This window comes from Lissotriton vulgaris, chromosome 10 (assembly GCF_964263255.1).
Source record: "Lissotriton vulgaris chromosome 10, aLisVul1.2, whole genome shotgun sequence".
Classification (NCBI taxonomy): Eukaryota; Metazoa; Chordata; class Amphibia; order Caudata; family Salamandridae; genus Lissotriton; species Lissotriton vulgaris.
Window position 1 is genome coordinate 224884184 of NC_141698.1, and position 27354 is coordinate 224911537.

The 27354-nt window shown below is 50.2% G+C and overlaps 1 protein-coding gene across 3 annotated transcripts in view; it reads left to right on the forward strand.

Moving 5' to 3' along the window:
• The window catches only part of GTF3C1 (general transcription factor IIIC subunit 1), a 2762707-nt gene that overhangs the window by 549425 nt on the left and 2185928 nt on the right, over positions 1 to 27354 (forward strand). The gene's annotated exons all lie outside the window — the stretch shown is intronic.

Consider the following 27354-nt stretch of genomic DNA (forward strand, 5'->3'; position numbering starts at 1 on the left):
TTGTAGAACTGGGAGTGTAGGAGAGTGTGTCAGTGTCGTAGGTCAGAGAAGGAGTGCATGTGATCCCCTACCCACACGTCACTGAGTCCCAACGGCGAAAGCCCTCCAGGGATGAGACCTCAGTAGACCAGGTGCCATGCCAAAGAGGCGTCTGTCTAGTCCGCTTCCGGTCCCAGGTCACCAAGCGTAGGGCAGCGCGCCAGGCCATGAGGACAGACCTGGTGATTGGGGGCAGGGTTTGTGGCACCGGGGAGCCATATAGGAAGCTCTGAATCTGCAGAAAGTCTAGGGCAACAAGCTCCACCCGGTAAGCAGGGTCGGACCAGCCGCCCGCTAACCAATCATAGATCACAATGAGTTTTGTAGCTAAGTAGTAAAAATGGAGGTTGGTGACTCCCATACCGCCGTCGAAGGGGGGGATCCAGCAATGGGACAGGGACACCCGCGATCTTCCACCACCCCACAAAAAATGAATGAGTGAGCCGTCCAGTTCTCTAAACCAGCTACTCGAGAGGGGGATCGAGGCGTGCTGCAGTATGTAAAGAAAGCGGGGTTGATTATCATTTTGAAAAGGGCACTTCTGCCCAGCGGGTTAAGGGGGGAGAGATTGCCAGTTCCTAAGGTCAGTTTTTATCACCCACACTCCCAGATACTTAAGTGACTGCCTCCGAAGGGGGATCATCGCCTGCCAATCGAAACACTCCCGGGAGGGGTGAAGGGGGACTAGGGAGACTTCGATGGGTTGAGACAAAGGCCTGAGACCTGTTCGAACTCAGAAAGGGCCACTAGAGTCCTAGGGCTGGAGCGCTCTGGGTAGGCCAAGTAGAGCAGAACATTGTCCGCGTATAAAGCAATTTTATCCCCCTGGCTCTGGTCCCACACCCATCCCTGGATAAGGGAGTCTTGTCGGATTAGCGCTGCCAGAGGCTCCATCGCCAGAACGAATAGGAGTGGGGGCAGCCCTGGCGGGTGCCTCTCCGGATCGGGAATGGTTCCGAAATTACCCAGTTGACAAATACACGGGCTCTGGGGCAGTAGTAAAGGACCTGGATCAGGTGGCGGAAGGAGACGCCGAAACCCATGCGCTCCAGAACATCCCTTAAATATCCCCAATCCACCGTGTCAAAGGCCTTTTCAAAGTCCACAAGGAGAAGCGCCAAGTACGGGAGAGTCGGTGCCGATGGGCCAACGCCAAGTGGAGGCGACGAATGCAATGGCGGGTGGCTCTGGCTGTCATGAACCCGCATTGGTCAGAGTGGACCAAGTCGGGTAGAAGGGGCCGAAGTTGTTGGGCTATCGCTGTAGCCAAGTTTTTAATTTCGGTGTTTATCAGCGAGATGGGGCGGTAGTCAGGGCAATCTAGGGAAGGTGGCTGTGTCTTCGGGATGACCACAATGGTCGCCACGTCTGATTCAGACGGGAAGGACCCGTCTTCAACCACCTGGCGGAAGAGGTCCGTTAAGTGGGGGACCAGGTCATCACGGAACATAGAGTAGTATTCTTGGGGGAATCCTTCGGGTCCGGGCGTCTTGCCGGAGTGCAGCAGGGTGATAGCCCCATGGATTTCCTCCGGGGTGATAGGGCCGTCTATGGAGTCCGCAGTTTCACGGGGAGACGGAGAAGGCAAGTCCCAGATTGCTCCATCAAATCAGCTAGGGAGGTACTGGGGGGGGCATGCCGCGTATAGGGCCGCGTAGTAGTGAGCGAAAGTTTGCGCAAAAGCCACCGATGTCACCTGGTGAGTCCCGGCCGTTCGGATCTCTGGAATGATGCGGTGGGCCCTAGGGTAGGATATCAGGTTGTGGAGCAGTTTGCCATTCTTGTCACCTCAGCCGTAAATACGGGCCACGGAGGAGCACCATAGCATTTTGGCCGATTCCCGGGAGAGTTGCCGGATCTCGTCCCGGACCAGCGCCAGCTGCCTAGAGGAGTCGGCGTTATCCTTGGCCAGTTGAGCTCGCTCCAAATGAAGAGCTCGGGATTCCAGCTGCACCAGTTGGGTGACATGGGCAGCACGTTTGACATGTACTAACCCCATGGCCACCCCTCGAACCACTGCTTTGCCCGCTTCCCAGAGTGTACCTTGCGAAGGGACCGAACCTGCATTAGTGGAGAAGTAGTGGCAGAGTTCCTGGCCAAGGGATACCACCAGTGCGGAATCTTGCAGGAACCAGGCGTTTAAGCGCCAGGTTGTCTTGGGGCCTGTAAAGGGAGACCCGATGCGGAGAGAAATGGGCGAATGGTCGGAGAATCCCCTAGGGAGGATCTCAACCCTGGACACCAACTGGCAGTCTGTGGCGGGCATCAGAATGAGGTCTATGCGGGAGTGGGTATGGTGGGAGGCTGACGTGTGTGCATTGTTCTTTTCGGGGTTCCACACCCTCCATACATCACAGAAACTCATAGCCGAGGTCCACCCCACGAGGCTCTTCGCAGAGGTCAACCGTTGCGCTGAGGGAGGGCCAGTCACATCCCGGGAGGGTTGTAGGACAGCATTGAAATCACCCCCGATGACAGTGAGGCCCTGGGGAAGGGAAGAGATCACTTGTGTATGGCGCCGAAGGGTGGATGACAGGAGCGCCGTGGGAACATAAGTGCAAAGGAGGTTCATGGGATTACCTTCAACCATCCCCGACAAGGCCACGAACGTCCCTTGCGTATCAGTGGCTATGTCTACTACAGTGAAGGGGAGCCCACTTCTCAGAAGAATGGCCACCTACCTGGAGCCCCTAGCAAAACCAGAGTGCCAGACCCGGTCAAACCCGTAACGGGCCAGGAAGTGGCATTGGGAGCCCAGAAGATGTCTCCTGGAGGAGTAGGGCCTCGGGCATCTGTCGGCGGGCTGCGCGGAGCACTGAAGTGCATTTAATGCGGTTTAGGAGGCCATTCACGTTCCAAGAGAGGATGTGGAGGAGTGTGTCAAGAATGTGGATCATTTGTGAAAGTGGAATTTAGCGTGAGGCAAGCTGGGGGATTGGAGGAGAAGTGGGGGTGGGGATATTGTCCTTAATGAGGGTGATTTTATCAATAAAAAATGAATTCAGGGAATCACATAGTGCTTGTGAAGGGACAGGTTTGGCAGTTACCCTATCTGGTTGTACCAGCTCATTGACAATTGGCGGATGAGTTCAAGATTTTCTGAGAAAAGTAGGCAGATTTGGTCTGGAGGGTGGAATCTTTGTAGTTTTTAACAGGACTACATAGACTGTTTTATCCTCAGAGGCATAGGCTCGCCGCCAGCGGCGCTCTGCCTGTCTAAGTGCCAGTTTTTTCTTTAAATCGTCGGAAAACCAGCGTTGGGCGTCGTGGGGGCGCTTGAGTGAAATTCTCTTCATAGGGGCTACTTTGTCCCAGGCTACTTCTAGACAACAATCGAGGTTGGAGGACTGAAGGGTAATAGGGGCTGTTTCGTTGGGGGAGGAGGCTGTTAGGAAGGCATGGAAGTAATCCAAGTTGGCCCGTTTCCAGTTTCTGGCCCAAAAATTACCAGCCAGGGGAAGCATAGTAGGAGTATAGGCCATAGTAAAGGAAATAGAATCATGGTCGGACCAGGTGCAGGGAGTGACCAATGGAGGAGTAATTTCTATATTAGAGGTCCAGACCTGGTCCAGAGTGTGCCCCTTAGCGTGAGTAGCCTTGTGGACATGTTGGGTGAAGTCCATGCCTAATAAAGAGTCCGTGAACTCGATCGAAGTGGCAGTCTAGTGAATATCAGAAGGCCAGTAGTTGAAGTCACCAAGAATGATGATCCATACGTGGTTGATGACTAACTGAGAGAAGTTCGCCGAAGAGTTGAGGGAACAGCGGCATGTGGTCGGGGGGGTCAGTAAAAGAGAGCACAAATGAAAGGGAACCCTGGGGAGTCAAATTTTAGAATAAGACTCAACGCGAAGAGGGCTATTAATCTGTACGGTGGTGAATTTGTGTTTGTGTTGAATAATAGCTGCCACACCGCCTCCTGGCTTATCCAATGCCCTATTTGCATGGAGTATGTAATAACCGGTAGGTATAGCTGTCAGGATATCGGGATAGGAGTCAGCATTAAGCCATGTTTCCGACAACAGTAGGATGTCCGGTTTGTCAGCATCGAGTAATTGAAATATTTCAAGCTGATGCTTTGCCAAGGAACGCGTATTTAAATAAATAATAACAAGGGGACCTGCTTTCTCAGTATGAGAATGGATGGGTGCCGAAGATTCTTTGTGCGGGATAGGATATCCATACCCGGTACTCTGGGTGCGATGCTTAGGACAGAAATCACTAAGATGCAGGATCCCTTCCTTCTTAGCAACTAACTTGATGTTGGAGCTGATGTGCCATTTTTCCCGTAGTTTGTGGAGCTCACCTGGGCTGTAGGAAATCAAATGGGCATTATGGCTGGTCCCTGGTCCCGGTTGGGTGCGGACGGGCACAGATGGTCTTGCCTTTGGCGTGCCTTCGGTGCGCCGCTGGCGCGTCCGCTGCGCAGTCTTGGCATAGGCTGAATTTATGCTCCAATAGGGCGCTCTACCCGGTCCGCCCTCCACTCAAACAGCAATCAGCTGCGGTGGACCGGGGTCGGAGCGGGAGGCATGCGACGTGATCAGGGCAAGAGAACCTCCCTGGCAGAAGATATTTCCAGTTTTAAAAAATAGAAAGTGCAGGTTTAAAAGACGTAGACACAAAACACAAGGGTACACCCAACACAAGCAGCGCGCAGTGCTTCAGTCGCACGTCGTGAGGGCTATGAGCCTTATGTAAAGTTGTTGTTGTTGGTCATTTTAAAATTGCTTGGGAAGGTTCCTAGCTGGGATGGCTGATGATCTTTAAAGTAGGATGTACTTAAAAATATGGCCTGGGCATTGACCCTCTGACGATCCAGATTCAGTTACTGTCTTTGTGAATACTTCGGGCTATTAACACCTTAGCTGCTTTGGAACGTCCAGCTCCAGTGCTGAACGTTCCATTGCGCAGGTGCAGTTGGAACGTCCAACGGCCGACGGCAGCACTCCCGAGGTAGTGGTGCCGCTGGTATAGGCGCAGCGCTTAAGAGGCTAAGGTTGAAGCACAGTATTTTCATTCCATGACTTAGATTGTTGGTACCTACTGGTTTGTTAATGAAGAATCGTTTTCCTTCTGAAGCTAGAGATCTTACTCTTTTGCTTTTTATGACTTGATTAACCTGAAAATTGCATAGCTTCTGGGAGAGCAATATATATATATATATATATATATATATATATATATATATATATATATATATATATATATAACACGAAAGTATGTCTGTTGGTCCTTTATGCATTACTACACCTTTCATCCGATCGCCATGAAACTTTGGGAAGTTGTTGAGTACACTCCTGCGAAGGTTTCTGGCAAAAAAAAAAACATTGTTAAATATCGGCCCCCCATAATCTTTCCAATACTGAACGTTTACAGTTTCTGGTGCGACTCGCATTTGCAATCACAATCAACCAAGCACAAGGACAATCTCTGCAAGTGTGTGGATTAGATTTGGAGAGTCCGTGCTTCTCACATGGACAACTGTATGTGGCCATCTCGCGCATCGGAAAATCTTCTGATTTATTCGTGTATGCACCACACGGAAAAACAAAAGATACCGTGTATCCACAAGCACTCGAATAAATAAACAGAATTAAAACAACACTTTAAAATGTTTTCCATATTAAAATGAATAAGTTGCAATAAAAATGACACAATGTAAATTGAATGTTATCATAACCAGTTTCCTTAAATTTCCTTTCTTCTGAGATCGCAGCAACGCGTGACGGGTAAGCTAGGTATTTTATAAAGCTCCTTTGTATAGCATGCTGCTGTTGGGATGCATTAAGACTTATCTTTTATGATTTCTTTACAGTGGCCCTGTAGATTCCGAAGAGGCATTGCTAAGCATTTGTCTGTGTTGGTGAAGGACTTTTCCATAATCTTTCAACGTTCCTTCTGTTTCATTTTAGTGATTTTTATTTCTAGCCAGCGAGGTCTTCTTGAGGGAATACTTGTTGAGAAAGACCTGGATAGTATAGGCTTCCCCAAGGCAGTTGTTAGACTGAAGTACAGCTTATGAACTCTCTTAACCATGGTGAGGGTAATGTGGTAAATATTAGGCGTGGGTGGAGCGCTGTTGCGGGGAATTCCTTACAGCAGCCACAAACTCCACGAGATTGTGGAATTCCATGAGCAGGCAGAGCTGCTCAACGTTCCTCCTCACGCTATGTTTTTGACGCTTGGCAACATGCGTTCTCATTCTACAAATCACGTGCGAAATGGCACTCTAGGAGAAGATCTGCACAAGTATGCAGCCACGGTCACTGGCGTGCTGTCTCGCCCGCTGTCTTCAGAAAAAGGTGTCGGATGTCAGTCATGGCCTCAAGCGCTAGCGTCTAGCAAGCCTCGCTGGCGCTTGCAGGTGCTCTGCAAGTCTCGCTAGCACTCACGGGTGCTCTGCAAGTCTAGCTGGCGCCCTGCAAGTCTAGCTGGCGCTCTGCAAGTCTCGCTGGCGCTCTGCAAGTCTCGCTGGCGCTCGTGGGTGCTCTGCAGGTCTCGCTGGCGCTCCCGGGCAGTCAGCAAGTCTCGCTGGCATTTGGCAAGACCTGCTAGTGCCTGCTGGCAGTTGACAGGTCTTGCTGCCGCTCGCGGGGGGTTGGCAAGAATGGCTGGCACCCGCTGGAGGTCGACAAGTCTTGCTAGAGTGCGGGTGGCTGGCCAGTCTTGCTAGAGTGCGGGTGGCTGGCCAGTCTTGCTAGAGTGCGGGCGGCTGGCCAGTCTTGCTAGAGTGCGGGCGGCTGGCCAGTCTTGCTAGAGTGCGGGCGGCTGGCCAGTCTTGCTAGAGTGCGGGCGGCTGGCCAGTCTTGCTAGAGTGCGGGCGGCTGGCCAGTCTTGCTAGAGTGCGGGCGGCTGGCCAGTCTTGCTAGAGTGCGGGCGGCTGGCCAGTCTTGCTAGAGTGCGGGCGGCTGGCCAGTCTTGCTAGAGTGCGGGCGGCTGGCCAGTCTTGCTAGAGTGCGGGCGGCTGGCCAGTCTTGCTAGAGTGCGGGTGGCTGGCCAGTCTTGCTAGAGTGCGGGCGGCTGGCCAGTCTTGCTAGAGTGCGGGCGGCTGGCCAGTCTTGCTAGAGTGCGGGCGGCTGGCCAGTCTTGCTAGAGTGCGGGCGGCTGGCCAGTCTTGCTAGAGTGCGGGCGGCTGGCCAGTCTTGCTAGAGTGCGGGCGGCTGGCCAGTCTTGCTGTCACTCCCCTGCAGTTGGCAAGTCTTGCTGTCGCTCCCCTGCAGTTGGCAAGTCTTGCTGTCGCTCCCCTGCAGTTGGCAAGTCTTGCTGTCGCTCCCCTGCAGTTGGCAAGTCTTGCTGTCGCTCCCCTGCAGTTGGCAAGTCTTGCTGTCGCTCCCCTGCAGTTGGCAAGTCTTGCTGTCGCTCCCCTGCAGTTGGCAAGTCTTGCTGTCGCTCCCCTGCAGTTGGCTAGTCTCGCTGGTGCTTGCCTGTAGTCGACAAGTCTCGCTGGTGCGTGCTGGCAGTCGACAAGTCACGCTGTCGCTTGCTTGTGACCGCATGCCTCGCTGGCGCTTGCGAGCGGCCTGTGTCGCCGCTCGTGGGCAGCTGCCAAATCTTAACATCACTTGCAAAAACCTGGCTTCAGCCACAGCCACATGTTTGCTAGTCATTTGGAATTGAATGGTATTGCAGGATGTTCCCACACAAAAAAAGTTTTATCTATAGTATTGTGAAAAGCAGGAATAAATCTATTTTAACTGTGGGAGTTAGGAGGGAACATCATAATTGGCAGAGGTTTCAGAGTGGCGGTTTCTTGAAAGGGAAAAATACGTGTTAGCACAGAAACAAAAAACTGTTACAAATGCATGTCACATCAAATTTTAAAAACGGAAGCGTACACAAGTGCAGATTGACACAAATGTGAGAGTTCCTGGGATCGTCTGGCAGAAACCACTTCCAATGAGTATGGCAGAAAATCTTGTGAGTTGCTAAAGTCGGATACATATTAAACTGTAGGTGAATTTTATGAACTAGGCTATTTTTAATATGGGCAATTTAACGTAGTGTATGTTTGTAGTGAAATAGCTTCGGGTCGGGTTTGCGCTGTAAAAAAAAAAAATGCAAAGAAGCCGACGCCTCACTTGGTGCCAGTGTCACTCAACATTAAATCTTTTCTGTCTTATCAGCAGAAACTTCTAAGTTATTGGGGTCTATTTGCAACGCAATACTCATCTGAAGAGCATCTTCCATATACAATGGATAACGTTGCCTTCACCAAAATGCTGATCCAGTTATGCCTGTATCTGAAAGAGACACGTTAGTGATAGATTCCTTACCTTAGCATATCCCCAGGCGTCAGACTGGATCCGGAAATGTTTTGCGTAGCAAAAACCCTGCGCGTCGGTAGGCGTCGTCTGCGGCTCCGCGTCCGTTGTCGGCGTCGTGAGCGCCGGAATGACGTTGTCGGAGTACTTAGACGCCGCCCATGCGCGCTGACGTCAGTTCTTCTTTTTTCCGCGCCAGCTAGTGCAGATCCGGAGAAAGCTCTAACCCCAGTCAATTTTTGATGGAACTTATTGATCTTTTTGATCACTCTTTCTTGTCGAGTCTTCGACTCCATCGGTGCCAGGGATGCCCGGGTTCAAGCCTTGCTCGAAGTGCGACCGACTCATGTCGGTCACGGACCCCCATCGCCGGTGCCTGAAGTGCTTAGGCCTCGACCATGATGATTGAACCTGCTCCGACTGCCGGGCCCAGACGTCGAAGGCTAGGCGGGAGCCATCCCGCAAGCGACTCGAGCTGAGGCAGTCGGTCCCGCGCCGCTCCAGGTCCCGGTCCCACGGGAGGTCGAGGGACAGGTCGAGAGGTCGGAGTCATCGAAGCTCCGGGAGTGGGCACCGATCGTCTGGTTCCAAGTCCTCAGGTAAGAGGCATGTGAGGTCGGAGCGACGTCATCGATCCTCCGACCCACCCAGACGCTCGCACGATGCGGCCGGGGGCTCGGGCGACACCGCCCACGCGGCTCCGCGGGAGTCGCTAGCGTCTCCGTCTGCCCCACACCTTCAGGTCCCTGGGCACGGCGCGATGCCGGAGGAGGTCGAGAGGTACCTCATGGCCATGAGGGCCAGCCCTCCCTCCTCAGTCGGTTCCCATGGCGCCTTCGGGCCCAACGGTTCCGTCTGGAGGTTCAAACGGGTCGGGCGCTTCGTCCCCGACGCCGTCGGGTGCTTTGGCCCCGGCGCCGCCGGCGACTTTGATCTCGGCGCCGCAGGACCTCGCCGGATCCGGCTCCGGATCCGGGACGTCGCCGGTCGACCTTACGACCTCACCGGCGCCGTCCCCAAGGGTGTCGCCCCCGGCGCCCACTGTGGTTGCCGCCCCCAATGTTTCCTACTGTACGACTCAGGCGCCGGAAGGGCGCCGATTCCGTCAGCCTTTAAGGATTTTTATCTCCACGAGGAGGCCCTGTCTGCTAATCCTGGTTTACAGGACACAGGTGACGAGGAAGATTGGAAGGGGTCCGAGGACCCTCTGGCACTAGATTGCCAGTCTCAACAGGACTGGACATATGAGCTTGGGGAGGCCGGTGGTCTTGACACTTCGCCAGACACTGGATTTAGCTCACCTCCGACTGTGGCTTCGGAGGCGGGCTCTACATATAGTGTAGTGTTGACGAAGGCAGCTAAGGCCTTAAACCTTAAGCTCCCCGTCGCGGCCGTGAGGACTAACCTCCTCACAGAGGACCTCAAACCGCAGTCAAGCTCCAGTGAGCCCCTGCTGCCGTTCAATGAGGCCTTGTGTGACGTTCCTGTGGGCACTTGGTCCAAGCCCGCCACAGGTCTGCCTGTGGATAGGAACGTGGCCAGACGCTACCGCCCGGCCCCGGGCGACCCATGCTTTTTGTCCACCCACCCCACCCCCGAGAGTCTGGTCATCCAGGCCTCAAACTCCAAGACCGCATTCCAGTCGGCCTCGGGAATCCAAGAGATACGAACAGTTTGGGAAGAAGGTTTTTCTCGTCTGTTAGCTTAGGGCTGCGGTCTTTGAATACCGCCTGTCTCTTGGGCCGCTACACCCACACTCTGTGGGACACTGTTGCGGAGGTGCTGCCACAAGCCCGGAGGAGGTCCAGGCTAAACTCTGCCAAGCCCTTGCGGAAGGCCGAGATGCAGCACGCTTTTCTATCCGGTGTGGGCTGGATACCACGGACTCACTGGGCAGGGCAATGGCAACGACAGTGGCGGTTCGACGCCACGCCTGGTTGAGGTCCGCCAAGTTCTCGGCCGATGTCCAGGCCACACTACTGGACATGCCGTTTGATGGCCGTCGCCTCTTCGGCGACAAGGCAGGCCATGCGCTGTACCGTTTCAAGGACTCCAGGGCTACGGCCAAGTCCTTGGGCCTCATGGCCCCACGCCAGCAATCGGGTGCCTTTCGCTCCTTTCGTGGCCACGGAAGGGGCGCCCCCACACGTACTGCCAGCCACGTGCTGCAGAATGTCCAACAGCGCGGTGGCGGACGTGGAAACCGCCGTGGCGGCGGTCGGGGACCACGACGAGGCCAGTCCACACCCCCCGCAGCAGCGCCTGCCTCTAAACCTTCCGAGTTTTCAGGCCCATGTGACGCCTGTGGGAGGCAGGGTTCGCCATCACCTCTCCCACTGGCGCACAGTCACTTCGGACAGGTGGGTGCTGCAGATTGTCCGAAGGGGCTACTCCCTCCCCTTAGAGGCATCCCCTCCATCCATGCCACCGCAATGCCACCGTGTGTCGGGGGATCAGTTGCAACTTCTGCAAGAGGAAGTCACGGCCCTCTTGGCCAAGAGGGCCATCGAGCGCGTTCCTGAGCCCGAAGTAGGGTGTGGATGTTACTCCCACTACTTTCTGGTCCCCAAGAAGGGCAAAGGGGGCCTACGCCCGATCTTGGACCTGCGGAACGTCAACGGCTTCCTCCGGAAGGAGAAGTTCAAGATGCTGACTATGGCTCAGGTCCTGGCTGCCCTGGACCCGGAAGACTGGATGGTAGCGTTGGACCTGCAGGACGCTTATTTCCACATCTCCGTCCTGCCGGCCCACCGGCGTTACCTGCGGTTCACGGTAGGCCATGAGCACCTTCAGTTTACTGTGCTCCCCTTCGGCCTTACCAGCGCCCCACGGGTGTTCATGAAGGTGATGGCGGTGGTCGCAGCTCATCTGCGCAGGCAGGGGGTGTCAGTCTTCCCCTACCTCGACGACTGGTTGTTGAAGGCGGGCTCGCCCCAGGTAGCCGTCACCCACCTCCAGACTACGGCCGACCTCCTGCACTTGCTGGGGTTCTCCATCAATGTGCCGAAGTCACACCTGTGTCCCTCTCAGAAGCTCCTCTTCATCGGAGTGGTTTTCGACTCGCGCAGTTTCGGGTTTACCCACCCGAACAGCGGGTTCGGGATATTCAGGCTCGGATTCCCATCTTCCAGCCGTTATCCCGAGTCTCGGTCAGGTTGACTCTGCGGCTTCTGGGTCTGATGGCCTCCTGCATCCTTCTGGTGCATCACGCCAGGTGGCGGATGCGGGCTCTGCAGTGGGACCTGAAGTTTCAGTGGGCCCAGCATCAGGGCAACCTGTCCGATTATGTCTTGATCTCGGAGGGCACTGCGAGACAACTGCAGTGGTGGCTCACGGACCGCGACTGGGTCAGTGGCAGATCCCTCTCCCTACCCCACCCGGAGCACGTGGTTGTGACGGACGCGTCCCTCCAGGGCTGGGGAGGCCTCTGGTTTCCGGCGGAGTCCCGGCTCCATATCAACATGTTGGAGCTGCGGGCGATTCGTCTAGCACTGAAGGCATTCCTCCCCTCTGTTCGGGGGAGTGTAGTGCAAGTGTTCACCGACAACACCACCGCCATGTGGTACTGCAACAAACAAGGCGGAGTGGGGTCGTGGACCCTATGCCAGGAGGCTCTGTGCCTATGGCAATGGCTGGAACGTCAAGGCGTGACCCTGGTGGTTCAACACCTGGCAGGCTCTCTGAATGCCAGGGCGGACGAACTCAGCCGACGGTGCATGATGGATCACGAATGGCGTCTGAACTCGGACGTGGTGCAAGGTCTCTTTCAGCAATGGGGAGAGCCTCGGTTAGATCTATTCGCCACAGAAGAGAACGCGCAATGTCATCAGTTCTGCGCGTTGGAATTTCCAAGGCGGCACTCGCTCGGAGACGCTTTTCATCGCGAGTGGAGTTGCGGTCTGTTGTGAGCCTTTCCGCCTATACCACTTCTGCCCAGAGTGCTGAAGATGAGGCGTACCGGGCCCAGGTTATCCTTATGGCTCGGGACTGGGCACGAAGATACTGGTATCCCGAGCTACTCGGCATGTCAGTCGATCCCCCGATTCGTCTATCTCTTCGGGAGGACCTTCTGTCGCAGCAGTAGGGGACGGTGCTCCACCCGAACCTGTCCAGTCTCCACCTACAAGCTTGGAGATTGAGCGGCGACAGTTGAGGCCATTTGACTTGCCTCCTGAAGTCTGTGATTTCATTCTGGCAGCCAGGCGTCCCTCCACAAAGTCGGTATACGCCTGCAGGTGGAACAGATTTGTGGCATGGTGCACAGCAAAGTCTGTGGATCCTCTTTCTGCCCCTCTTTCCGAGGTTCTTCTCTTCCTTCTTTCTCTTGCCCAGCAGGGCTCTGCTCTGGGCACTCTTAAAGGGTACCTTTCTGCTCTTTCCGCCTTAAGGCTACCTGATCAGCCTTCCTTATTCAAGTCCCCCATGGTAAATAGATTTCTGAAGGGCATCTCACACATGTTTCCTCCTGTTCCCTTTGTGATCCCCCAGTGGGACTTGAATCTTGTACTCACTTATCTAATGTGTGCTCCCTTTGAGCCGCTCCATAACTGTCCTCTCCGTCTTCTCACATTGAAGACTGCTTTCCTGGTCGTCATCACCTCTGCCAGGAGGGTGAGTGAGCTCCAGGCTCTTTCTTCTACTCCACCTTTCCTATCTGTTCATCCTGACAAGGTGGTGTTGCGTACACGACCTTCCTTTCTGCCCAAGGTTGTCACGGCCTTCCACATCGGGCAGTCCATTACTTTGCCCACCTTCTTTCCGCCTCCGCATCCCTCGAAAGAGGAAGAGTGGCTCCACCGTCTGGATCCAAAACGTGCGCTCTCCTATTACCTAGATCGCACACGCCAATTCCGGGTGGATGACCAACTCTTTGTTGGTTACGTGGGCGCGAAGAAGGCAAAGGCTGTACACAAGAGGACCATTTCGCGGTGGATCATCTTGTGTATTCAGGCATGTTACTCCATGGCGAAAAAGGAGCCCCCTGCTGGATAGCGGGCTCATTCCACTCGTGCCACGGCAACAACAACTGCCCTGTGCCGAGGACATTTGCCAGGCAGCGACATTTGCCAGGCAGCGACGCAAGACACTACTGCCTGGACAGTCAAGTCCGGAGGGATGGCTTCTTTGGCCGTTCCGTCCTCCAGGACTTTCTGGTGTGATATTGGTTCGCAGACCCACCACCGGGGTTGGTATTGCTGGGGTATCTATTCTAAGGTAAGGAATCTATCACTAACGTGTCTTTCAGATGCACAAGTTACTACTTGTGTAACGATATATCTGTAAGAGACATTAGTTAGTGATAGATTCCTTACCGACTCACCCATCCTCCCCGTTCTGCGAACCGATATCTCGGGTTAAGGTCATCCCCTTTCAGTGCCCTAGTTTCATGGCACCAGTGTTGGTTCTATCATGGCTCTGCGTACCTGGCGCGGAAAAGCTGTGTATCAGAACTAACGTCAGCGCGCATGGGCGGCGTCTAAGTACTCCGACGTCATTCCGGCGCTCACGACGCCCGACGACGGACGCGGAGCCGCAGACGACGCCTACCGACGCGCAGGGGTATTGCTACGCAAAACATTTTCGGATCCAGTCTGACGCCTGGGGATATTCTAAGGTAAGGAATCTATCACTAACTAATGTCTCTTACAGATATATCGTTACACAAGTAGTAACTTGTGCGATTAGTGCGGGGAGGAGGCATAAAGCAGAACAGGGCAATGGAGAGGATCTGATGTAATGGCTGGAGCGAGCGACTTTGATGCGAGGTGTAGGAAGGTGGATACCTGACTATGGCTACCCCAGATTTTTTTACCTAGTGTTTAGCTGGTTTTCGACTTAGTTGACCTGGGATCCTGCTAATCAGGGCCCCAGGCTATCTGCTCTCACTGTAAAATGGACTCCATGTAATTTAGGTACACCTCCAATTGGATGTTGGGTCACCTTAGGAGCCCCTGTACAGTGTATTATAGGTACCCAGGGCATAGGTGCATCCAAGGCCTACCAGGGGCTGCAGCATGTATTATGCCACCCCTGGCTGGCCATCCAAATTGACAGAACTGGCTGATCACTCAGCTGGGGCAAGGTCTTGTAATCACCCCTTGCTTAGATATAGTATTCCTATATCTAACATTATATATAGACACATATGCACCTATCAATTAACTCCTATGGCAGGCCTTCACAATCCTGAAGGCAGAGTGCTTGGTTTTATGTGAGATGAGGCTCTAGCATGAGCTGAGCCTGTCTGCAGCTTTCAGAACCATGTCCTTATGGCTGTTCTATGATATCGCCATACCATATACTCTTAAGTGCATTATCATCCTCGCGGTTGAATGCTAACTTTGGTTTGGCTTTATCAAAACATGTCGTGTAAGGTGTCATACGCTTTGGAATACTAACCCCTTGCCAGTTCTGGCGACGGGGGTAGCATTCACCCTTCTAGAGGGAGAAGACCTGTTGTTCCTGTTAGTCCTGGTTAAAGTTAACCAGAGCCTCAGCATCACAAAATGGATGCTGCTGTCATAGACACAAGTCTGACCTGCTGCTGGGAGTCCTTCCAGCGAGGGAGGCTTGGACAATAGGTTTCCTGTCTTGGGAGGTGCTAGCACCACCCCAGACAGGCCACAGTGTATTGGGGCAGGGAGGGCTGAATGAAATGAGACAGTGCCTGGGGCACACAAGGTGCTCCATGCATAGCCCGGTTGAAACCAGTTGCTGGGACACTCCAGCCCCAGCTCCAGCGCCAAACTGGACAAAGGGAAAGTGGTGTAACCACCCCCTTCCCTGGTCCCACCCATAGGAGGGACCTAGCAGGTAATCCAGCTCCTTAGATTAGTATATAGGTAGGAGCTGAGTCAAGAGACTTTAGATTTATCCTGAACTGAAACTTGACACCAAACTCTGGACCTTCGACATTCTACTGCAACTAGAAGACTGAAGAACCTCCCTTGTGGTCAAGGAGTGACTACCCTGTGCGTGCAAACAGGCACAATCCAGCGATCTGCGGTTTGCTTTGTCGATGCTCCCACCTGAGTCCGAGCACAGAGCCGACCAGAACCAGACTTCCTTGAGCCCGATCCACAGTCACAGCAAAGCTTAGACCCATGGAGGCGACGAGAGACGTGGGACCGGCCATCTTGAAAAACCTGCACCTTGCTACTTGTGCAGCTTCCGAGACACCCCCGAAGTTGTGCATTGGGGATTGAGAAGCCCCAGCCCCGAGCACCTTCTACACCGACGCACAGCCTTCCACAATCCACAAGTGCTGCGTGGGGCCTGTTAGTGTTTTTGTGCTCGACACGTCTGTCCGGTCACTTGCCCGTTGGCTAGTGGCCTCTGTGACGACGAACCTTCGAATCTACACCGCTGGCCTGGTTGCTCAAAGGCTGGCCCCTGCTTCCCTGAAAAGGAGAAGCTCCTCAGACCTTGCTGGTCTGCAACAGAAGCCATCTTCGATTCCTGCGTGGGTTGCCTTTGCCAAGGCTTGTTGACTCCAATCCGGAAGCAGACACCGCCGACAGCGAGATCCTTCGTGGGACAGTCTGTGTCCAGCTCCTGGTCGTCGTCGACACCTCCTGGTCCACGTGGCTGCAGAGACAAGCTTCACGACATCACCTGATTGCTTCACGACATCGCCTGATTGCTTCACAACATCGCCTGGTTGCTTCCTGTTCACTGGTTAGTGACACAGACTCTGTCCCCTCTGCTTTCAGGTACTCTTCATCCTCGATCCGCCCTTGGATCCAACCGGACACTTCTCTCCTGGTCGCCTGCAGCATCTTTTCACAGGTCTCCATAGGATTCAGTGACTAAACCCGACACACTTTGACACCTATGCACCTGGCTCCTGTGGGTGAGGTACCACGAGTACTCCGGTTCTCCTGTGAGTATTGACTATCCTAGTGTCCTAGTTTTCAGTAGCTTTCTCCTAATCCATCCGGAAGTGTCCTAAAATAACTAGTTTCCAATTCTTTTGTTCCCATTGGATCCCTATGCTAACTCGCATGTGTGTTCAGACACTGCACACGCTTCCCGTAGGCCTCCTGCTTCCTAACCTTTGATAGTACAGCGTAGCCCCAGCGATTCCCTAGGCCTATTCCTTGTTTGTGACATGGTTCTTATACCACTATTTTAGTATATGGTTTTACGTGCCCCTAGGGCCCTACTGTATATTGTGCAACTTATTGTATGATAATTGAGTATCTTGTTATGTGCTTGTGCCTCTGACCTCAAAGAGTTCAGAGGGGTTGTGTTAGTAATAAATACATATATATTTTATATATAACCTGTGTGGTGTCCTTTCATTTGGTATTAAAGGGGTTACATATGGTTAAACATCTGGCTTCACATGCTCTCTGAAGTTTTAGCCTAAGACTGCTTTGTCCATGCTACCACTAGGATAGCTGGTCTATAAGGTTGACTTTACAACCATCACCATAAGAGTTGTTTGGACTGATACAGGGTGCCCACTAGAATAGTGGACATGACATATCGGGCCAACTTCTCACACGAGGGAACCGGTATCGAGCCAGCGCTCTGATACCTTGGAGTGCCGGTACAAAAGTAAAAAAAAGTTTTTAAAAAAGCTGTGCATAAAACATGAAAGGAACAGGCAATTACTGAAAGCTACGGAAAAGCGTGTTTCCCATATCTGTTTCCTCACAAAGTTATGTAATCCGAGTAGCACATGCTTTTAAAAATATCAATGAAATTGGAATGGAATGGTTTATTAACATCAAGGTATATTTTTGGGAGACTGGCGCGCAGCAAGACATGTAGCCGCCATGTCTGATTGTTAATAAAAAAAATGTGGTTTGTGCGCTGTAAGGAAAAAAACAGCGATCACGGTAGGGTGGTGGGGGCGGTCAAACACTTAACAGGGAGACCAGCCTAACGTATATTTAGCAAAAGAGAACATGCAGCGTGCGCATGCTCGTTCCCGCCGCAAAACTAGTTGCTCTGCTTTTAAATAAATATATTATGTTGTGTGCAGTCAAGATCGAGTTAGGCGAGCTGCACTAGTTAAACAAGCATTGGCATAGCCAATAGGTCTTGCTTTTGGGACCTTTTAAGTATTTAGTTATGCAGCACAATATCCTTGGTGCAACATCAACTGTTGCGTGGCTAAACACTTCTAAGGTACCAAAGGCAAGACCTATTGGCTATGCCAATGCTTGTGTGGTTGTGTGTGTGTGTGGTGTGTGTGTGGTTGCGGTTGGTTGTGTGTGGTTGCGGTTGGTTGTGTGTGGTTGCGGTTGGTTGTGTGTGGTTGCGGTTGGTTGTGTGTGGTTGCGGTTGGTTGTGTGTGGTTGCGGTTGGTTGTGTGTGGTTGCGGTTGGTTGTGTGTGGTTGCGGTTGGTTGTGTGTGGTTGCTGTTGGTTGTGTGTGGTTGCTGTTGGTTGTGTGTGGTTGCTGTTGGTTGTGTGTGGTTGCTGTTGGTTGTGTGTGGTTGGCGTTGGTTGTGTGTGGTTGCGGTTGGTTGTGTGTGGTTGCGGTTGGTTGTGTGTGGTTGCGGTTGGTTGTGTGTGGTTGTGATTAGCTGTGTGTGGTTACAATTAGCTGTGTGTGGTTGCGTGTGGTTGTGTGTGTGTGGTGTGGTTGTGTGTGTGGGGGGGGTGTGGTTTTGGTTGTGTGTGTGGGGGGGTGTGTGGTTTTGGTTGTGTGTGTGGGGGGGGTGTGGTTTTGGTAGTGTGTGTGGGGGTGTGTGTGGTGTGGGTGTTGTTGTCTGTCTGGGTGTGGTTGTCTGTCTGTCTGTGTGGTTGTGAGTGGAGCCTATCTCAAGCAGTCTTCACGTGTATATGTTCTTAATGTTTATACATATGCTGCATAGTGTATCAACGCCTGAAAATGCCAGGAAACGTGCCCATCAACCACTGAAATGAGTGCATAAATAAACTTGGATTGCTCCGCCGTCATGCTTCGGACGCGGGCAGGAGGTGCATTCCCATGGCAACGGGTAGGCATGTGTCTAGATTAGTAAATCCCCCTGTCTAGGGCAGTTTTGGGGATTAGTGAAGGAGCGCTCGCTTCTGTCGGCTCCCAGGATTCTAGCGGTGCAGGGGTAAGAGGAGGAGAGTTTGTATTATTATTGTTGCCTGCGGTGTCACCGCAGCGCCTGACCTTCCCTCCCCACGCGGACTTTTGAGAATGTTTTCTCTACTTCTAAACAGCGTAATCGTTATGCCGGTCAGTGTTCAGTAGGCATTACATGAATGCCTGAAACTGACATGTTCTGCGCTCAGGAACACACCTGGAAGTGTAAATTAGCCATTACATGGATGGGGAACAGCGCTCATGTGGGAGGTTTTACGTAATCCGATGACAATGCCAAGGTCACACTTAAAGTGAGAGGAAGGACGAAAGTCCTAGAGTCAGTGTGCCAGCCAAAAAGTGCTAAATTACAGGGAAAATGCTTAATAATTGACTGTCTTGTAGGTGACATGGATGCAGCATCTAATGAGAATATGCTATTGTGCCTTGAAACCGCTGCTGGACGCATGGACATTTAAACAAAGATCCCTGCATTAGGTGCATTAGCCCACTAAGCAGAATCAACCTCTTAAACGCAGCAGGCACTGACAGGCTTGCTGCGCACAGAAACAACGTAATCTAAATGATGTATTGATGGTTTTAACTTAGGCCTGGTAAGGATTTGCCTTAGGCACAGTTAAAGGCTATTTATTGGTCTTTCTTAGATTACTGTATCGGCCCTCATTATTCACTGCGTTTTTTAGAAGGCCTGTTACTTCAATTTCCTCCTGCTTTTTTATGCTACAATGTGAACTCCATGTGTATGCCTCTTAAGGTGCTTCACAACTAATATTGTTCTCCTTACTCTTAAGTGTCCCTAGTTGCTGTGACTCTTTTTTTAGCAAGCTTCTATCTGCTCTCATATGAACACGTTCCTAGAGAACTAGTCTTTAGGATGCAAATTCTGCAAGATCCTTCATACGATAACACAATTACTTGTCCCGTTGGAACCCTTGTACTGTCTGGTGGGCATGCGTAAGAGGTCAAAGGCGTGGAAGGTTAAACTGAGACTTATTGACCTGGCCATGCTTCTAGCGATTAGATGCATAACGCTGAGATGGAAATCCCCGAGGTACCCTAGTGTGAATACATGGCGATAAGACCTGTTGCAGTGGGGCAAAGCAGAAGGGGTGGCCTTGAGAAGGGAGGAAGAGAGAGGTCATAGGAAACAACCCATAACGATGGACTGGGATGTGATGATACTGAACTTGGAAGGATTGGATGATGCGATGCTTAATGTAGCTGGTTCACAATAGTCGGTCGCAGGCCGAGAGAGAGGTCTGCTGAGGAGCCTTTTTTCCCCCTCCCATGAGAGGAAGAACAGGTTTTCTTTTTCCCTGTAGCTGTAAGACTACCGATATTTACTACTGGCCCTAACAAACATACTGGAATTTAGTACGAAGCGACCAGGAGTGGGTGGGTCAGAGGGTGGGCAAGGGGTGGGTAGACTGAGGGTGGGAGGGTAGGGTTGGATGAATAATCTTGATTCTGCTATTGACAAAGTATAGGATACGTTTGTAGAGATGGAAACTGTCTTGACGGATATTGGGGTTATGTTATAATTCTCTTTCGTTCTGAGAAGATCTTATATGATTGAAATGCTATATTATTGAATAAACTAGACGAATAGTATGTAAAGGTCAAAAAAGAAAATAAGACTGATATACATATTTGATCTGAAGCACTGTAAACTTGCCTGTACAGTCTGCAATAAAGAGTTAAAAAAAAATGAAGGAATCCGAGCTACTACTTGTCACTTATAAAAAGGCATAACGCTTTTAATGTTGGGGCTTAGATTTTTACTTTAGGTTTCTGCTTTTGTTTCTCATTTCTACAAAGTCATTAATTTTGAGTGATGTATTTAATTTTATTTTTAGAATGTTTAAAAACCCATACTTTATATTGTTTTTTTTTTATTTTTGTTTTTTTATTCTCAGTAAAACTACAAGTCTTGAAATGCAAGCCAACCCCTCTCAAGCAACAAGAAGTCTCAGTCGCCATGCAAACAGTAACTAATTTACAGTTTCAATACAAGGTTACATTTGAAAGCAGATCATAGGAGCGGGAGGCAAGATGGCCGCTGATAGCCCTTGAGATCGGTCGCACTTTCCCCTCTCTCCCGTGATTAAGACGGATGGATGGTCTGGTGATTGCGGACCATTGACGGAATGAGTATTGCTATAGAATTTACTCAGCAAGCTTGGACATGGTGCTTTGCTGAGGGTGGAAGCACTCAGCCAGCATATACACGGCAGATAGTAGCTGGCGCAGCGTTCCTGAAGTTTTGGATTTCCTACGTTCGCGTTTGCTCTCATAGTCGGACGACTATCATGGCACAAAAGAGGGCAAGAACACTGAAAACAAAGGAGAAAGACACCGAGCCCACTGAACAAAGTGACTCCGGCGTTCCCTCTTCCAATTTAAGGGGGAAAACACAGACACGGAAAGCCCTAACAAAAGACGATCTCAATGCCGGCAAAAAAGGGAAAAAAAAGACAAAGAAAAAATTACCACTGGTAAGAGAGCACTAAAACAGCGGGCCAACGAAGAAAGCGAATTAAGGCAGCCCACCTTGATGGAAGCTTTTGCAGGCAGTCACATCTCAAATGCTGATGCAGGCTCTCCCGCAGATACCAACACGAACACGCAGGAACCGAACCTGGAGCTGGAGACGCAGAATGACGGTCAGCTGGTCTCTACGACGCCGCAGACTACAGAGACGGCTTCAGAGTTGGGGATTGACGTTGCGGTGGTGGAAGACAGGACTACAATCGACTCACTGCCTGTGACAGAGGAGGTAGGCACGCTTGCAGATGGAGAGGCTAGGACTGACGGAGGATCATTACGGCAGGACCCAGTGTAAGGTACAGAATACGCTGAACATGCGGAGCAGAGAGAGCTGCTGGAAAATACTGATAATATTGAGGAACAGGTTTCCCCAGTCACTGGGTGAAGGCGGCAATGAGTTAGATAGTAATTTTGAAAAAGATAAAGATAATGGCTCTGACACTAATTTTGAGGGGAGTACTGTCTTGAATGCTGAGGGGGCAGAGACTATGGGAGCCCCAGGATCAGAATCCAGTAAGGGAGTGAAAGAGGGAGTGGGACGGCCTAAAGTATCAAGGATTCATCAGTCTGTTCGGCCTAAAGACTTGGCTGGTTTATCTACACTAACAGGAAGAGTGAGAGGGGAAACTGCTCCCTCCGGCAAAGTGTTGCAGCACGAACCCCCAAGACCATGACTGCTGTGCCTGGCTCTCCCAGTGATGAGTGTTTTTTCTCACTAAATGATGCTGAAAGTGATGATGAGGAGTCAGATACTACATCAACCCCAGGAGAAAGTTCTATGGAGGTTTCTGAGGAAAACTCTACGGATGGGGGTGTGGAGGATAATACAGCACATAGGGCAAATACGTACCTTAAAATGCGTACAGTCAATAGCAGATCAGGAAGCAGTTTAAAAAGAGCTGAGAGCCCACACAAGTGTCAAAAAAGCTGGACTGGGATTATTCTGCCACCTCCCAAACCTACCCTGAGGGCGGTGCAAGCAACCATCAACAGGCGCACCTGCACTCTGTCTCATACCCCTAATCAACCTACTACTATGGATATGCTGTATAACATCTTGAAGCAAATGCAGCTAGAGGCCAGATCCGAGTCGGAGGGCGAAGCACGCAAATCAGAAACTACAGTGGTCATTAAGGAAGGTTAACAAGTTATACGCTGACATGGCTTCAAGAGTCACTGAGGTAGAGGAGAGGACGGGGCAATTGGAAGATAAGGTCAATACCTGGCAGAAATTCAGGCAGGAACAGGAGGAGACAACAACTGATTTGCAATGGAAGCTCAAGGATTTTGAAAATCAGCAGCGGCGAAATATTAGACTTCTTGGGGTCCAGGAAGGTCTGGAAGGCCAGGATGCTCGGTCATTCGTGATTAATTTGTTGAAGGGGGCTTTCCCAGAGGCTAAAACGTGGAATTGGGAAGTAGAGGTGCAGCGCGCCCATCGCTTTCCATTAGTACAAAAAAGAGGGAATCCAGCACCCGATAAGCCAAGAGCTATTTTGTCTATGTAGGACATTTTTTGCTGAGACAGGAAATAATAGACAAGGCTAAACCAGTTGCAAGGCGTACTTTTAACGGGGTAACATTCTTTGCTAGGCCAGACTTCTGCCAAGCCACAGTTGAGCGAAGGTGGCGAATGCGCCAGTTAATTAATCCATTCCAAAACCTAGGCTGTGAAGCATTCTTGATTTTTCCTTGCAGGCTGAAAGTAGTGTTGAAGGGGCATGCTCGATTCTTTACGTCAGAAATCAAGGCTCAGGACCATTTGGAGGCGTTAAAGGGGCAGACAAACAAAAACACGATGGTAGTCGCTGTAAGACTAGGAACCTCTAAAGAACACAGAAAATGGAGAAAAAAAAAGCTATGTACAGGATACACTGTGGGATGGCAGGATGTTACCAATTTGGAGTTTGTTAATGTGTTAATGTTTTGAGAAACTTTTTTCTTTTGTTTACGAGTAGGCCTGGTAGCAAATAACTAAGCAGGCTGAATGACAAAGTCCGTTCGTTAGAAAATAGTCCAACTTTTAGGTTTTCGTAAGGGGGAGGGGGGGGGACGCTCTGGGCTATGAGCTGTCACATTTGGGTCAGGTTTGACCCAATTGCCTGTAATGGGGGGGTGGGTGGGGGGGAGGGCTGTGGGGTAGATGTGTGTGGGGTGGGTACAAGGCATGATAAAAAGACACAACAATGGGCAAAATCCAGGAGCTTGTCTAGGAGCTTGTCACGAAAGAAATTGTTCTTGGAATGGGCGGGGACACAAAGTCAGGTAAAGGAAGTCAGTATAAAGGAAAACCAGGATGTAAAAAAGATGGTGTATGGATATCTATATGAATGGCAATCATTTAAAATTAAATGGGAACACTAGTAATCACGTGGAATGTTTGTGGATTAAATGATAGGCAGAAGAGGCAGCAGGTGGCAACACTGTTGAAGACTGAGGCCCGATTTCGTTTTTCTCCAAGAAACCCATATAGAAGGGACAAACGCAGGGGTATTAGAACAGCTAGGATTCAATCTTCTAGCTTATTTAACCACATCGCGGCTAAGGCTTTTCCCCTCCTGTGCTGGAAGCTCATCAAGTCCATTGATCATGACGAGCTCAGCTCGTCATCAGCACAGCTCAACCGTGCTGCATGACGAGCTGAGCTTGTCATGAGCATGGAAGGGGTTAAAGCAGGGGACTAGAAATAGAGGTGTAGCTATTTTGGCGAGGCTTACTGACATTGTAGTAAGAAGGAAACTGGAGGATCAATGGGGGAGATGGCTCTTGCTAGATTGTATGATTGGAGAGGAATGGGCTACTTTGGTATCTGTTTATGGCTCAACAGAGGATGATCCAGAGGTTATGGAGTTCCTGGATCTTGAATTAGCTACATGGCCCCCTCGGGTTATTATGGCTGGGGATTTTAATATAAACGGGGCTGGAGGTCTCTGGGGGAATGGAAGAAATACGTATTTTGGGAGAAAGAAGAGGGTATATCCCACATTTACTAGCCTTGTACACAACAATTCACTCAGCGATGTATGGCTATATCTGAAACCAGATGATCTAGGATTCACTTACTATTCGGCTCCACACAGGTTGTGTGTAAGGTTGGATTATTTCTTTGTATCCAATTCCTTGCTGTCAGGGACTAAGATTCAGAGGCTGCCCCGGATCCTTTCGGATCATAACCCGCTGATTTTAACCTTGTCAGTAGCAATAAAGCAGAAAATAGAAAAATTATGGACGTTTGAAAGAGTTTTGTTGAAGGATGACCAGTATATCGAACATATGAGGCAGTGGATTAAGTCATTTTTTTGAGATAAACAGAGGGAGTGCGAAGACAGGGGTAGTTTGGGACGCGTTTAAAGCCGCTGCACGGGGGGAAACCCTAAGTTTTAGCGTCTTTAAACAAAAGGAGGAGAAAAAAATTGGAAAAATTAATAACGACAGTAGAAGAAGCAGAGGGGGAGCTAGCTAGAGCCGTATCGGTTTGGGGATCCATTGGATCAAGTTCTTATTAAAGTGGCCAAAGCGAGAATGGAAGCAAATGAGAGTATCACAGATAAGACGGCTAAGATATACCTTACAAATAGACAAATATGTTATGAATGTAGTGAAACGGTAGGGCGCACATTGGCAATTCGGGCAAGGCAGAAGGCTGCTATAGGGGAAATCGGAGAGATTAAAGATTTTGCAGGGAACTCTCTCAAAGAGACGGAGGCGATAAGGGAGGTGTTTAGGCAGTTTTATATTAAATTATATGATGGGGGACACCTTATAAATGCTAGTAAAATAGCCGACTACTTATGTGGTATACCTGGTGAGACCCCCTCAGAAGAGGACAGAGAGACTTTAGAAACAGTTTGTGATATGGAGGAGGTTGAGCTGGCCATGCTACGTCTCCCATCAGGTAAAGTGGCGGGGCCTGATCAGCTCCCTGTAGAGTTTTTTAAGACATTCTGGGGAAAACTCAGGCAGGATCTTCTGGATACAATCCGACAAGCTCATCAGAGTGGGGTATCGATACCAGCATCCTGGGCTGGGGCAGACATTGTAGTGATTTTAAAGAAAGGTAAGCCAGCCGATGAACCAGGGTCATATAGACCAATAACTCTGATGAATGCGGATACTATGATGTTCTCTAAATTGTTGGCCTTGAGGTTTGCTAAAATGATTGGGAAGTTGGTTAGTATCAATCAGCATGGGTTCATACCCGGGAGAGGCTCAACCCACCATACAAAAAAAGTTATCACCCTGTTCGACGCCATGGAGATCCAAGGGGACCCGATGGCAACAATGCTCTGGATGTCTAGAAAGCATTCGATCGGGTCTCCTGGGATTATTTATGGGTTATTTTAGAAAGAGCTGGTTGTGGAGCAGGCTTTATTGCAGCAATGAAAGATCTATACACAACACCAACCGCTAGGGTACGGGTCAATGCTGGATACACTCTCCCACTACAAATTAGGCGGGGGACACGGCAAGGATGTCCGTGCTCGCCGCTGCTGTTTGCCTTATATATGGATCCCTACATATGTAAAATGGAAGCCAACAATAATATCCCCCTAATTAAGACCCATAGGGGGGACTGCAAAGTACTGGCGTATGCAGATGATGTGGCGATAGTCACCTCAGATCCCACAGGAGCCATAAGGGAAGTGGAGGCTGAGGCGATACAGTTTGTCCAGGTATCAGGTTATGCCCTGAATACTTCTAAAACTCAAATCATACAAAACACCAAGGCAGGCTCTAATGATTCAAGGGTAGTGGTAGCAGGTACATATTTAGGTGTTATAATTACGTCAGAACTAGACAAGCTGGTGGAATTGAATATAGCACCAATAATTGATAAAACTAAAAGAGAATTAGATAGATTGAATAATCTACATCTGTCAATAGTGGGGCGGGTATATATTATTAAAATGGTATTTTTGCCGAAAAGTTAGTTCATTTTTAGGGCGATTCCACTGTTATTCGAGGCAAAATGGTTTAAGATCTGGGAGCACATGATAAATAAGTTTTATATGGGCACATGGAAAGACAAGAAGGGCATTGAGATTCATGGAGTTACCTAGGGAGAGAGGTGGGTGGGCTGTACCGGACCTTAAATTATATTACTGGGCGGCCACAATGCAATATATGGCTGCGCTATTGGGAGGGGCAGAAGCGGAAGGACAGGACCCATTGGGAACGGTTGCCATCTACGCACTGGTTTTGAATGCCGAAGCAGAGAACGTATTTTTGAAACAAACTGATTCTTCTCACTATAAAAGAACAAAATTTAAGACCGTACTGGCAGCCTATAATATCTGGAAGGCCTTTACAAAAAGATTTGGATTAGGGAAATATAATCGGTATACTAGGGCGACAGACAATGAGACACTTCCATGTGATGTTTTTTCAGACACGGTGTTCGCTGATTGGGGCAGGCGGGGGATAAGTAAATTCGGAGATATAATCGGGACTCAGGGAATGCTGCAATTTTCTGAAATGCGAGGTAAATATGATCTGGATCAGAGACATTTTTTTTAAGGTTTTGCAAGTTAGGAGTTTTATGGCGGCAAAGAAAGGAGGCCCGAACGGATTTAACACAAATTCAGTATTGGACCTTATACAGGGAGGACTAGGGGGTACAATTAAAAATTTGTATGCTGAACTGACTAAAAATAAAGTAGATGACCTGGAGAAACAAGAACAGAAATGGGCACATAAGGTGGGTATAGCTAAAGAAACATTTCAACTGTCCCTAAAGTGGGGGCAGGATATCCTTTGCTCAGCCCCACTTTAGGTGCAACATTTTAAAACTCTTTACTCATTATATTACACCCCGGCAAGGATAGCACAGTGGGGGGGAAGCACAGGAGTTACTTGTCCCAGGTGCAGCGCAGACCAAGCTGATATCGTGCACATGTTTGCGTCCTGCGTCCATTTACAAACTATCCGGGAAGAAATTGAGATATTTCTTAAAAGATCCCTAGGAATAGAACTGAAACTTACACCCCAATTTATTATCTTTGGGGTAGTAGATGCAGGATTCCAACTGGACTATAGCTGCTTCTTGTTTGTCGCTATGGCGATATTACGGTTAGCAATTGCATCGGCCTGGCTGGAGGAAACCCCTCCAACTTATCAGGAATGGTTAGGTAGACTTTTGTCAGCCTACAGTCTAGAAAAGGCAATATACGCTAGGAAAGGGAGAAGAGGGAAAAAGTTAGGATTAAAAATTTGGGGCCCGGTGACAAATTGGAGGGATCAAGAATCTGAGTCTACCCCATAAATCGAGATGGTGAGTTAGAGGTCACTATATGTAAAATTGACCCTGATTGATGTGACTTTCTGCTCGTCTTTGTTATTGTATTTTGCTTTATTTTTGCTACGGTCTAGTTTTTGCTTCGTCATATAAATGACTCTTGGATAAGTGATAGTACAGTAGAACAGCTATATAATAACTTATGTTTTCTTTGTATGT